The sequence below is a fragment of the Hyla sarda genome, unplaced genomic scaffold, assembly GCF_029499605.1.
Source record: "Hyla sarda isolate aHylSar1 unplaced genomic scaffold, aHylSar1.hap1 scaffold_1340, whole genome shotgun sequence".
NCBI classification, from domain to species: domain Eukaryota; kingdom Metazoa; phylum Chordata; class Amphibia; order Anura; family Hylidae; genus Hyla; species Hyla sarda.
In genome coordinates this window covers 85,203-97,328 of record NW_026607966.1, presented here as the reverse complement: position 1 = coordinate 97,328, position 12,126 = coordinate 85,203, and the positions used below count along the sequence as shown (strand labels likewise).

Sequence of the window (12,126 nt, the reverse complement as noted above, 5' to 3'; positions counted from 1 at the left end):
AAGACATATGTCCATCACGTTCAACCAGGGAATTAAGGGGTAGGGGTGTGGCGCGATATTGGGGAAGGGATGAGATTTTATATTTCTTCATAAGCATTAATCTTATTTTGTCAATTAGGAACATTCAGCACCCACCCGCTATCAAGGCAGCTGCCTATCATGTCATGCCCTACCTGCACAGGTGTGCTGGCTACTCAAATGATCCAATTAAGGAGGCCATTTAGTCAGCAGCAGCAGAAGTCCTGTGCCTGGACGCTCCAACAGGGGCCAGACACAAGCAGAAGCAGAAGCAGCAGAAGCAGCAGCAGCACCACCTTTTGTTTTTTGGCTGCAGCAGCAGCAAGGCCCACAGGGCTGGCTAGCTGGCTAGCCAGCAAGCAGGTAGCAATGAAAGTAGGAATCTTTCTTTTTAACCCTGTAAGGGGGTGGTGCACTGTACCCGAAGATACTGCCATATCGGGTCAATGCATAGGGCGACGGAAGCAAGCTTCGAAATCGGCCCCCGTTCTCAAAAATCCATTTAATATATGGTCCCCAGATAGGGGACGTATCAGATATTAAACTGATAAGAACAGATACTACACTTGATCTTAGCCAAAAGGCCGAGAAGCGATAACCGTGAAAGGGGCGGGCCCAACAAGGTCCCCTTCATGGGCACTATCACTGCTTGCTGTCAGGGAGGCTGCCAGACAATTTTCCATGCACACTCTGGGCTGGGGGGCAGTCAACCACCAGTACACACAGCAGAACCTAAACCCATACCATTATTGCTAAGCAGCAAGACAGGGGCCCATTGCACTCCCACGGGGCCTTTTTAAATGCAATCCATAACCCGGATTTGCCAGGAACCCTTCTTACTCCTCCTACTTGCATGTGACACTGGGCTTAGGATCTGCATAGGAAACACACACACAAGCACACACCTACCTTTGTTGCCTGCAGATGCCTCCTTGGCTGTCCCCAAACGGTATCAAACCAACACCCACGGGAAGCTGTAAGCATAGAGGACATGCCTGCACCCCATTGGACTTACCTGTGTGGGTTAAATCCGGGTTATTTGACAACCTATGGCGGTGATGGTTCTGCTCAGGCAGAGCAGTGCTGATGCTCCTCATAAAGCTGTCGCTGCTGTGAAGGTTCTAGGTGACATCACAAATCCCTTTGGTTACATACACAACAAAGCTGGGTTGTTGTTGTTTACACTCTGCAAGGCCTGTGGAAGTGAGTGACATCATAGCACTGTAGTTCTGAGGGTTCAAGATGGATGCAACAATCTCCTGTTGCTTCTATGAAGGCCGTAATAGACGACATCACCAAACAGCTCCATAGTCACATACACAGCAAAGGAGAGATGTTGTTTACACCTAGTGATGTCAGTGGTATTGAGTGACATCACAGCACAGTGCTAAGGCTCCTGGGCCTGGACACAGCAGCGGCTGCAATATCTCAACGGAGAATACGTTTATATCTATATGTGTGTGTGCGCATATATATATATATATATATATATATATATATATTTCTCCGCCGAAATCACTTTTAAACCCATTTCCACCTTTTTTTCCCTTCTCTTCCTCTTACTTTTTTTTCACGTTTTTTTACGTTTTTCTCCTTTTCGCCTCTTTTCTGGGCGTATTATTCTTCTTTTTCTTCTTTTTTTTCGTCTAATGCATACCCCATCAGTGCAGCAATGCTTATTCAATACCGCCAGCAGATGGAGACACTGGGGGATAATTTTCTAAGGATTTATACTGATTTTTCCTGTCTGAATTTGTCGCACAGAAAGTTGCAGGCCAAATATGTGTGACATTTCTGCGACTTTAGCTTCTAGAGCATTTTTACAACATTATACATAGGTGCTGAATACATAAAAAGCGACTGTTCAGCGACAGACAAGTCGCATCGGCTGAAAGTAGGCCAGAATGTCAGTCCATGTTGGAGCAGGTTTAGATACAGTCTAAAGCATAGATCTCAAAGTCTGTGCACAGAATTTAGCAAGGGCCTCGCACCTTCTGATGCATCAGGTAGGTGCACAATAGCATAGCCTAACCCTCTGTACTTTGGTCTATATTGATGCGGGACATAGACAGCCAGCTGATGACCAATCCATTAGTGCAATGGATGGCTGGAAGCATTTGTCTTTGCCTTTGCAATACCACAGAAGCAATGCATGGTCAATGTACAGCAATGACACACCTGTGTGAACAGCCAGGAGACCCCCCCCCCCCCATGTTATGTTACATAGTTACATAGTTAGTACGGTCGAAAAAAGACATATGTCCATCACGTTCAACCAGGGAATTAAGGGGTAGGGGTGTGGCGCGATATTGGGGAAGGGATGAGATTTTATATTTCTTCATAAGCATTAATCTTATTTTGTCAATTAGGAACATTCAGCACCCACCCGCTATCAAGGCAGCTGCCTATCATGTCATGCCCTACCTGCACAGGTGTGCTGGCTACTCAAATGATCCAATTAAGGAGGCCATTTAGTCAGCAGCAGCAGAAGTCCTGTGCCTGGACGCTCCAACAGGGGCCAGACACAAGCAGAAGCAGAAGCAGCAGAAGCAGCAGCAGCACCACCTTTTGTTTTTTGGCTGCAGCAGCAGCAAGGCCCACAGGGCTGGCTAGCTGGCTAGCCAGCAAGCAGGTAGCAATGAAAGTAGGAATCTTTCTTTTTAACCCTGTAAGGGGGTGGTGCACTGTACCCGAAGATACTGCCATATCGGGTCAATGCATAGGGCGACGGAAGCAAGCTTCGAAATCGGCCCCCGTTCTCAAAAATCCATTTAATATATGGTCCCCAGATAGGGGACGTATCAGATATTAAACTGATAAGAACAGATACTACACTTGATCTTAGCCAAAAGGCCGAGAAGCGATAACCGTGAAAGGGGCGGGCCCAACAAGGTCCCCTTCATGGGCACTATCACTGCTTGCTGTCAGGGAGGCTGCCAGACAATTTTCCATGCACACTCTGGGCTGGGGGGCAGTCAACCACCAGTACACACAGCAGAACCTAAACCCATACCATTATTGCTAAGCAGCAAGACAGGGGCCCATTGCACTCCCACGGGGCCTTTTTAAATGCAATCCATAACCCGGATTTGCCAGGAACCCTTCTTACTCCTCCTACTTGCATGTGACACTGGGCTTAGGATCTGCATAGGAAACACACACACAAGCACACACCTACCTTTGTTGCCTGCAGATGCCTCCTTGGCTGTCCCCAAACGGTATCAAACCAACACCCACGGGAAGCTGTAAGCATAGAGGACATGCCTGCACCCCATTGGACTTACCTGTGTGGGTTAAATCCGGGTTATTTGACAACCTATGGCGGTGATGGTTCTGCTCAGGCAGAGCAGTGCTGATGCTCCTCATAAAGCTGTCGCTGCTGTGAAGGTTCTAGGTGACATCACAAATCCCTTTGGTTACATACACAACAAAGCTGGGTTGTTGTTGTTTACACTCTGCAAGGCCTGTGGAAGTGAGTGACATCATAGCACTGTAGTTCTGAGGGTTCAAGATGGATGCAACAATCTCCTGTTGCTTCTATGAAGGCCGTAATAGACGACATCACCAAACAGCTCCATAGTCACATACACAGCAAAGGAGAGATGTTGTTTACACCTAGTGATGTCAGTGGTATTGAGTGACATCACAGCACAGTGCTAAGGCTCCTGGGCCTGGACACAGCAGCGGCTGCAATATCTCAACGGAGAATACGTTTATATCTATATGTGTGTGTGCGCATATATATATATATATATATATATATATATATATATATATATATTTCTCCGCCGAAATCACTTTTAAACCCATTTCCACCTTTTTTTCCCTTCTCTTCCTCTTACTTTTTTTTCACGTTTTTTTACGTTTTTCTCCTTTTCGCCTCTTTTCTGGGCGTATTATTCGTCTTTTTCTTCTTTTTTTTCGTCTAATGCATACCCCATCAGTGCAGCAATGCTTATTCAATACCGCCAGCAGATGGAGACACTGGGGGATAATTTTCTAAGGATTTATACTGATTTTTCCTGTCTGAATTTGTCGCACAGAAAGTTGCAGGCCAAATATGTGTGACATTTCTGCGACTTTAGCTTCTAGAGCATTTTTACAACATTATACATAGGTGCTGAATACATAAAAAGCGACTGTTCAGCGACAGACAAGTCGCATCGGCTGAAAGTAGGCCAGAATGTCAGTCCATGTTGGAGCAGGTTTAGATACAGTCTAAAGCATAGATCTCAAAGTCTGTGCACAGAATTTAGCAAGGGCCTCGCACCTTCTGATGCATCAGGTAGGTGCACAATAGCATAGCCTAACCCTCTGTACTTTGGTCTATATTGATGCGGGACATAGACAGCCAGCTGATGACCAATCCATTAGTGCAATGGATGGCTGGAAGCATTTGTCTTTGCCTTTGCAATACCACAGAAGCAATGCATGGTCAATGTACAGCAATGACACACCTGTGTGAACAGCCAGGAGACCCCCCCCCCCCATGTTATGTTACATAGTTACATAGTTAGTACGGTCGAAAAAAGACATATGTCCATCACGTTCAACCAGGGAATTAAGGGGTAGGGGTGTGGCGCGATATTGGGGAAGGGATGAGATTTTATATTTCTTCATAAGCATTAATCTTATTTTGTCAATTAGGAACATTCAGCACCCACCCGCTATCAAGGCAGCTGCCTATCATGTCATGCCCTACCTGCACAGGTGTGCTGGCTACTCAAATGATCCAATTAAGGAGGCCATTTAGTCAGCAGCAGCAGAAGTCCTGTGCCTGGACGCTCCAACAGGGGCCAGACACAAGCAGAAGCAGAAGCAGCAGAAGCAGCAGCAGCACCACCTTTTGTTTTTTGGCTGCAGCAGCAGCAAGGCCCACAGGGCTGGCTAGCTGGCTAGCCAGCAAGCAGGTAGCAATGAAAGTAGGAATCTTTCTTTTTAACCCTGTAAGGGGGTGGTGCACTGTACCCGAAGATACTGCCATATCGGGTCAATGCATAGAGCGACGGAAGCAAGCTTCGAAATCGGCCCCCGTTCTCAAAAATCCATTTAATATATGGTCCCCAGATAGGGGACGTATCAGATATTAAACTGATAAGAACAGATACTACACTTGATCTTAGCCAAAAGGCCGAGAAGCGATAACCGTGAAAGGGGCGGGCCCAACAAGGTCCCCTTCATGGGCACTATCACTGCTTGCTGTCAGGGAGGCTGCCAGACAATTTTCCATGCACACTCTGGGCTGGGGGGCAGTCAACCACCAGTACACACAGCAGAACCTAAACCCATACCATTATTGCTAAGCAGCAAGACAGGGGCCCATTGCACTCCCACGGGGCCTTTTTAAATGCAATCCATAACCCGGATTTGCCAGGAACCCTTCTTACTCCTCCTACTTGCATGTGACACTGGGCTTAGGATCTGCATAGGAAACACACACACAAGCACACACCTACCTTTGTTGCCTGCAGATGCCTCCTTGGCTGTCCCCAAACGGTATCAAACCAACACCCACGGGAAGCTGTAAGCATAGAGGACATGCCTGCACCCCATTGGACTTACCTGTGTGGGTTAAATCCGGGTTATTTGACAACCTATGGCGGTGATGGTTCTGCTCAGGCAGAGCAGTGCTGATGCTCCTCATAAAGCTGTCGCTGCTGTGAAGGTTCTAGGTGACATCACAAATCCCTTTGGTTACATACACAACAAAGCTGGGTTGTTGTTGTTTACACTCTGCAAGGCCTGTGGAAGTGAGTGACATCATAGCACTGTAGTTCTGAGGGTTCAAGATGGATGCAACAATCTCCTGTTGCTTCTATGAAGGCCGTAATAGACGACATCACCAAACAGCTCCATAGTCACATACACAGCAAAGGAGAGATGTTGTTTACACCTAGTGATGTCAGTGGTATTGAGTGACATCACAGCACAGTGCTAAGGCTCCTGGGCCTGGACACAGCAGCGGCTGCAATATCTCAACGGAGAATACGTTTATATCTATATGTGTGTGTGCGCATATATATATATATATATATATATATATATATATATATATATATATATTTCTCCGCCGAAATCACTTTTAAACCCATTTCCACCTTTTTTTCCCTTCTCTTCCTCTTACTTTTTTTTCACGTTTTTTTACGTTTTTCTCCTTTTCGCCTCTTTTCTGGGCGTATTATTCTTCTTTTTCTTCTTTTTTTTCGTCTAATGCATACCCCATCAGTGCAGCAATGCTTATTCAATACCGCCAGCAGATGGAGACACTGGGGGATAATTTTCTAAGGATTTATACTGATTTTTCCTGTCTGAATTTGTCGCACAGAAAGTTGCAGGCCAAATATGTGTGACATTTCTGCGACTTTAGCTTCTAGAGCATTTTTACAACATTATACATAGGTGCTGAATACATAAAAAGCGACTGTTCAGCGACAGACAAGTCGCATCGGCTGAAAGTAGGCCAGAATGTCAGTCCATGTTGGAGCAGGTTTAGATACAGTCTAAAGCATAGATCTCAAAGTCTGTGCACAGAATTTAGCAAGGGCCTCGCACCTTCTGATGCATCAGGTAGGTGCACAATAGCATAGCCTAACCCTCTGTACTTTGGTCTATATTGATGCGGGACATAGACAGCCAGCTGATGACCAATCCATTAGTGCAATGGATGGCTGGAAGCATTTGTCTTTGCCTTTGCAATACCACAGAAGCAATGCATGGTCAATGTACAGCAATGACACACCTGTGTGAACAGCCAGGAGACCCCCCCCCCCCCATGTTATGTTACATAGTTACATAGTTAGTACGGTCGAAAAAAGACATATGTCCATCACGTTCAACCAGGGAATTAAGGGGTAGGGGTGTGGCGCGATATTGGGGAAGGGATGAGATTTTATATTTCTTCATAAGCATTAATCTTATTTTGTCAATTAGGAACATTCAGCACCCACCCGCTATCAAGGCAGCTGCCTATCATGTCATGCCCTACCTGCACAGGTGTGCTGGCTACTCAAATGATCCAATTAAGGAGGCCATTTAGTCAGCAGCAGCAGAAGTCCTGTGCCTGGACGCTCCAACAGGGGCCAGACACAAGCAGAAGCAGAAGCAGCAGAAGCAGCAGCAGCACCACCTTTTGTTTTTTGGCTGCAGCAGCAGCAAGGCCCACAGGGCTGGCTAGCTGGCTAGCCAGCAAGCAGGTAGCAATGAAAGTAGGAATCTTTCTTTTTAACCCTGTAAGGGGGTGGTGCACTGTACCCGAAGATACTGCCATATCGGGTCAATGCATAGGGCGACGGAAGCAAGCTTCGAAATCGGCCCCCGTTCTCAAAAATCCATTTAATATATGGTCCCCAGATAGGGGACGTATCAGATATTAAACTGATAAGAACAGATACTACACTTGATCTTAGCCAAAAGGCCGAGAAGCGATAACCGTGAAAGGGGCGGGCCCAACAAGGTCCCCTTCATGGGCACTATCACTGCTTGCTGTCAGGGAGGCTGCCAGACAATTTTCCATGCACACTCTGGGCTGGGGGGCAGTCAACCACCAGTACACACAGCAGAACCTAAACCCATACCATTATTGCTAAGCAGCAAGACAGGGGCCCATTGCACTCCCACGGGGCCTTTTTAAATGCAATCCATAACCCGGATTTGCCAGGAACCCTTCTTACTCCTCCTACTTGCATGTGACACTGGGCTTAGGATCTGCATAGGAAACACACACACAAGCACACACCTACCTTTGTTGCCTGCAGATGCCTCCTTGGCTGTCCCCAAACGGTATCAAACCAACACCCACGGGAAGCTGTAAGCATAGAGGACATGCCTGCACCCCATTGGACTTACCTGTGTGGGTTAAATCCGGGTTATTTGACAACCTATGGCGGTGATGGTTCTGCTCAGGCAGAGCAGTGCTGATGCTCCTCATAAAGCTGTCGCTGCTGTGAAGGTTCTAGGTGACATCACAAATCCCTTTGGTTACATACACAACAAAGCTGGGTTGTTGTTGTTTACACTCTGCAAGGCCTGTGGAAGTGAGTGACATCATAGCACTGTAGTTCTGAGGGTTCAAGATGGATGCAACAATCTCCTGTTGCTTCTATGAAGGCCGTAATAGACGACATCACCAAACAGCTCCATAGTCACATACACAGCAAAGGAGAGATGTTGTTTACACCTAGTGATGTCAGTGGTATTGAGTGACATCACAGCACAGTGCTAAGGCTCCTGGGCCTGGACACAGCAGCGGCTGCAATATCTCAACGGAGAATACGTTTATATCTATATGTGTGTGTGCGCATATATATATATATATATATATATATATATATATATATATATATATATTTCTCCGCCGAAATCACTTTTAAACCCATTTCCACCTTTTTTTCCCTTCTCTTCCTCTTACTTTTTTTTCACGTTTTTTTACGTTTTTCTCCTTTTCGCCTCTTTTCTGGGCGTATTATTCTTCTTTTTCTTCTTTTTTTTCGTCTAATGCATACCCCATCAGTGCAGCAATGCTTATTCAATACCGCCAGCAGATGGAGACACTGGGGGATAATTTTCTAAGGATTTATACTGATTTTTCCTGTCTGAATTTGTCGCACAGAAAGTTGCAGGCCAAATATGTGTGACATTTCTGCGACTTTAGCTTCTAGAGCATTTTTACAACATTATACATAGGTGCTGAATACATAAAAAGCGACTGTTCAGCGACAGACAAGTCGCATCGGCTGAAAGTAGGCCAGAATGTCAGTCCATGTTGGAGCAGGTTTAGATACAGTCTAAAGCATAGATCTCAAAGTCTGTGCACAGAATTTAGCAAGGGCCTCGCACCTTCTGATGCATCAGGTAGGTGCACAATAGCATAGCCTAACCCTCTGTACTTTGGTCTATATTGATGCGGGACATAGACAGCCAGCTGATGACCAATCCATTAGTGCAATGGATGGCTGGAAGCATTTGTCTTTGCCTTTGCAATACCACAGAAGCAATGCATGGTCAATGTACAGCAATGACACACCTGTGTGAACAGCCAGGAGACCCCCCCCCCCCCCATGTTATGTTACATAGTTACATAGTTAGTACGGTCGAAAAAAGACATATGTCCATCACGTTCAACCAGGGAATTAAGGGGTAGGGGTGTGGCGCGATATTGGGGAAGGGATGAGATTTTATATTTCTTCATAAGCATTAATCTTATTTTGTCAATTAGGAACATTCAGCACCCACCCGCTATCAAGGCAGCTGCCTATCATGTCATGCCCTACCTGCACAGGTGTGCTGGCTACTCAAATGATCCAATTAAGGAGGCCATTTAGTCAGCAGCAGCAGAAGTCCTGTGCCTGGACGCTCCAACAGGGGCCAGACACAAGCAGAAGCAGAAGCAGCAGAAGCAGCAGCAGCACCACCTTTTGTTTTTTGGCTGCAGCAGCAGCAAGGCCCACAGGGCTGGCTAGCTGGCTAGCCAGCAAGCAGGTAGCAATGAAAGTAGGAATCTTTCTTTTTAACCCTGTAAGGGGGTGGTGCACTGTACCCGAAGATACTGCCATATCGGGTCAATGCATAGGGCGACGGAAGCAAGCTTCGAAATCGGCCCCCGTTCTCAAAAATCCATTTAATATATGGTCCCCAGATAGGGGACGTATCAGATATTAAACTGATAAGAACAGATACTACACTTGATCTTAGCCAAAAGGCCGAGAAGCGATAACCGTGAAAGGGGCGGGCCCAACAAGGTCCCCTTCATGGGCACTATCACTGCTTGCTGTCAGGGAGGCTGCCAGACAATTTTCCATGCACACTCTGGGCTGGGGGGCAGTCAACCACCAGTACACACAGCAGAACCTAAACCCATACCATTATTGCTAAGCAGCAAGACAGGGGCCCATTGCACTCCCACGGGGCCTTTTTAAATGCAATCCATAACCCGGATTTGCCAGGAACCCTTCTTACTCCTCCTACTTGCATGTGACACTGGGCTTAGGATCTGCATAGGAAACACACACACAAGCACACACCTACCTTTGTTGCCTGCAGATGCCTCCTTGGCTGTCCCCAAACGGTATCAAACCAACACCCACGGGAAGCTGTAAGCATAGAGGACATGCCTGCACCCCATTGGACTTACCTGTGTGGGTTAAATCCGGGTTATTTGACAACCTATGGCGGTGATGGTTCTGCTCAGGCAGAGCAGTGCTGATGCTCCTCATAAAGCTGTCGCTGCTGTGAAGGTTCTAGGTGACATCACAAATCCCTTTGGTTACATACACAACAAAGCTGGGTTGTTGTTGTTTACACTCTGCAAGGCCTGTGGAAGTGAGTGACATCATAGCACTGTAGTTCTGAGGGTTCAAGATGGATGCAACAATCTCCTGTTGCTTCTATGAAGGCCGTAATAGACGACATCACCAAACAGCTCCATAGTCACATACACAGCAAAGGAGAGATGTTGTTTACACCTAGTGATGTCAGTGGTATTGAGTGACATCACAGCACAGTGCTAAGGCTCCTGGGCCTGGACACAGCAGCGGCTGCAATATCTCAACGGAGAATACGTTTATATCTATATGTGTGTGTGCGCATATATATATATATATATATATATATATATATATATATATATTTCTCCGCCGAAATCACTTTTAAACCCATTTCCACCTTTTTTTCCCTTCTCTTCCTCTTACTTTTTTTTCACGTTTTTTTACGTTTTTCTCCTTTTCGCCTCTTTTCTGGGCGTATTATTCTTCTTTTTCTTCTTTTTTTTCGTCTAATGCATACCCCATCAGTGCAGCAATGCTTATTCAATACCGCCAGCAGATGGAGACACTGGGGGATAATTTTCTAAGGATTTATACTGATTTTTCCTGTCTGAATTTGTCGCACAGAAAGTTGCAGGCCAAATATGTGTGACATTTCTGCGACTTTAGCTTCTAGAGCATTTTTACAACATTATACATAGGTGCTGAATACATAAAAAGCGACTGTTCAGCGACAGACAAGTCGCATCGGCTGAAAGTAGGCCAGAATGTCAGTCCATGTTGGAGCAGGTTTAGATACAGTCTAAAGCATAGATCTCAAAGTCTGTGCACAGAATTTAGCAAGGGCCTCGCACCTTCTGATGCATCAGGTAGGTGCACAATAGCATAGCCTAACCCTCTGTACTTTGGTCTATATTGATGCGGGACATAGACAGCCAGCTGATGACCAATCCATTAGTGCAATGGATGGCTGGAAGCATTTGTCTTTGCCTTTGCAATACCACAGAAGCAATGCATGGTCAATGTACAGCAATGACACACCTGTGTGAACAGCCAGGAGACCCCCCCCCCCCATGTTATGTTACATAGTTACATAGTTAGTACGGTCGAAAAAAGACATATGTCCATCACGTTCAACCAGGGAATTAAGGGGTAGGGGTGTGGCGCGATATTGGGGAAGGGATGAGATTTTATATTTCTTCATAAGCATTAATCTTATTTTGTCAATTAGGAACATTCAGCACCCACCCGCTATCAAGGCAGCTGCCTATCATGTCATGCCCTACCTGCACAGGTGTGCTGGCTACTCAAATGATCCAATTAAGGAGGCCATTTAGTCAGCAGCAGCAGAAGTCCTGTGCCTGGACGCTCCAACAGGGGCCAGACACAAGCAGAAGCAGAAGCAGCAGAAGCAGCAGCAGCACCACCTTTTGTTTTTTGGCTGCAGCAGCAGCAAGGCCCACAGGGCTGGCTAGCTGGCTAGCCAGCAAGCAGGTAGCAATGAAAGTAGGAATCTTTCTTTTTAACCCTGTAAGGGGGTGGTGCACTGTACCCGAAGATACTGCCATATCGGGTCAATGCATAGGGCGACGGAAGCAAGCTTCGAAATCGGCCCCCGTTCTCAAAAATCCATTTAATATATGGTCCCCAGATAGGGGACGTATCAGATATTAAACTGATAAGAACAGATACTACACTTGATCTTAGCCAAAAGGCCGAGAAGCGATAACCGTGAAAGGGGCGGGCCCAACAAGGTCCCCTTCATGGGCACTATCACTGCTTGCTGTCAGGGAGGCTGCCAGACAATTTTCCATGCACACTCTGGGCTGGGGGGCAGTCAACCACCAGT

The 12,126-nt window shown here is 46.4% G+C and overlaps 6 non-coding genes across 6 annotated transcripts; all 6 read right to left on the bottom strand.

Annotated features, from left to right (window-relative positions):
- Positions 1 to 423: 423 nt before the first annotated feature.
- Positions 424 to 614, bottom strand: LOC130305896 (U2 spliceosomal RNA). The gene has a single exon (XR_008855318.1). It is a non-coding gene; the product is annotated as a U2 spliceosomal RNA (small nuclear RNA).
- A 2,078-nt stretch (positions 615 to 2,692) lies between these two features.
- LOC130305893 (U2 spliceosomal RNA) lies at positions 2,693 to 2,883 on the bottom strand. The gene has a single exon (XR_008855316.1). It is a non-coding gene; the product is annotated as a U2 spliceosomal RNA (small nuclear RNA).
- Positions 2,884 to 4,970: 2,087 nt separating this feature from the next.
- LOC130305898 (U2 spliceosomal RNA) lies at positions 4,971 to 5,161 on the bottom strand. The gene has a single exon (XR_008855320.1). It is a non-coding gene; the product is annotated as a U2 spliceosomal RNA (small nuclear RNA).
- Positions 5,162 to 7,253: 2,092 nt separating this feature from the next.
- On the bottom strand, positions 7,254 to 7,444 carry LOC130305892 (U2 spliceosomal RNA). Its single transcript, XR_008855315.1, has one exon. It is a non-coding gene; the product is annotated as a U2 spliceosomal RNA (small nuclear RNA).
- A 2,093-nt stretch (positions 7,445 to 9,537) lies between these two features.
- Positions 9,538 to 9,728, bottom strand: LOC130305891 (U2 spliceosomal RNA). Its single transcript, XR_008855314.1, has one exon. It is a non-coding gene; the product is annotated as a U2 spliceosomal RNA (small nuclear RNA).
- A 2,085-nt stretch (positions 9,729 to 11,813) lies between these two features.
- Positions 11,814 to 12,004, bottom strand: LOC130305890 (U2 spliceosomal RNA). Its single transcript, XR_008855313.1, has one exon. It is a non-coding gene; the product is annotated as a U2 spliceosomal RNA (small nuclear RNA).
- Between the last annotated feature and the right edge of the window lie 122 nt (positions 12,005 to 12,126).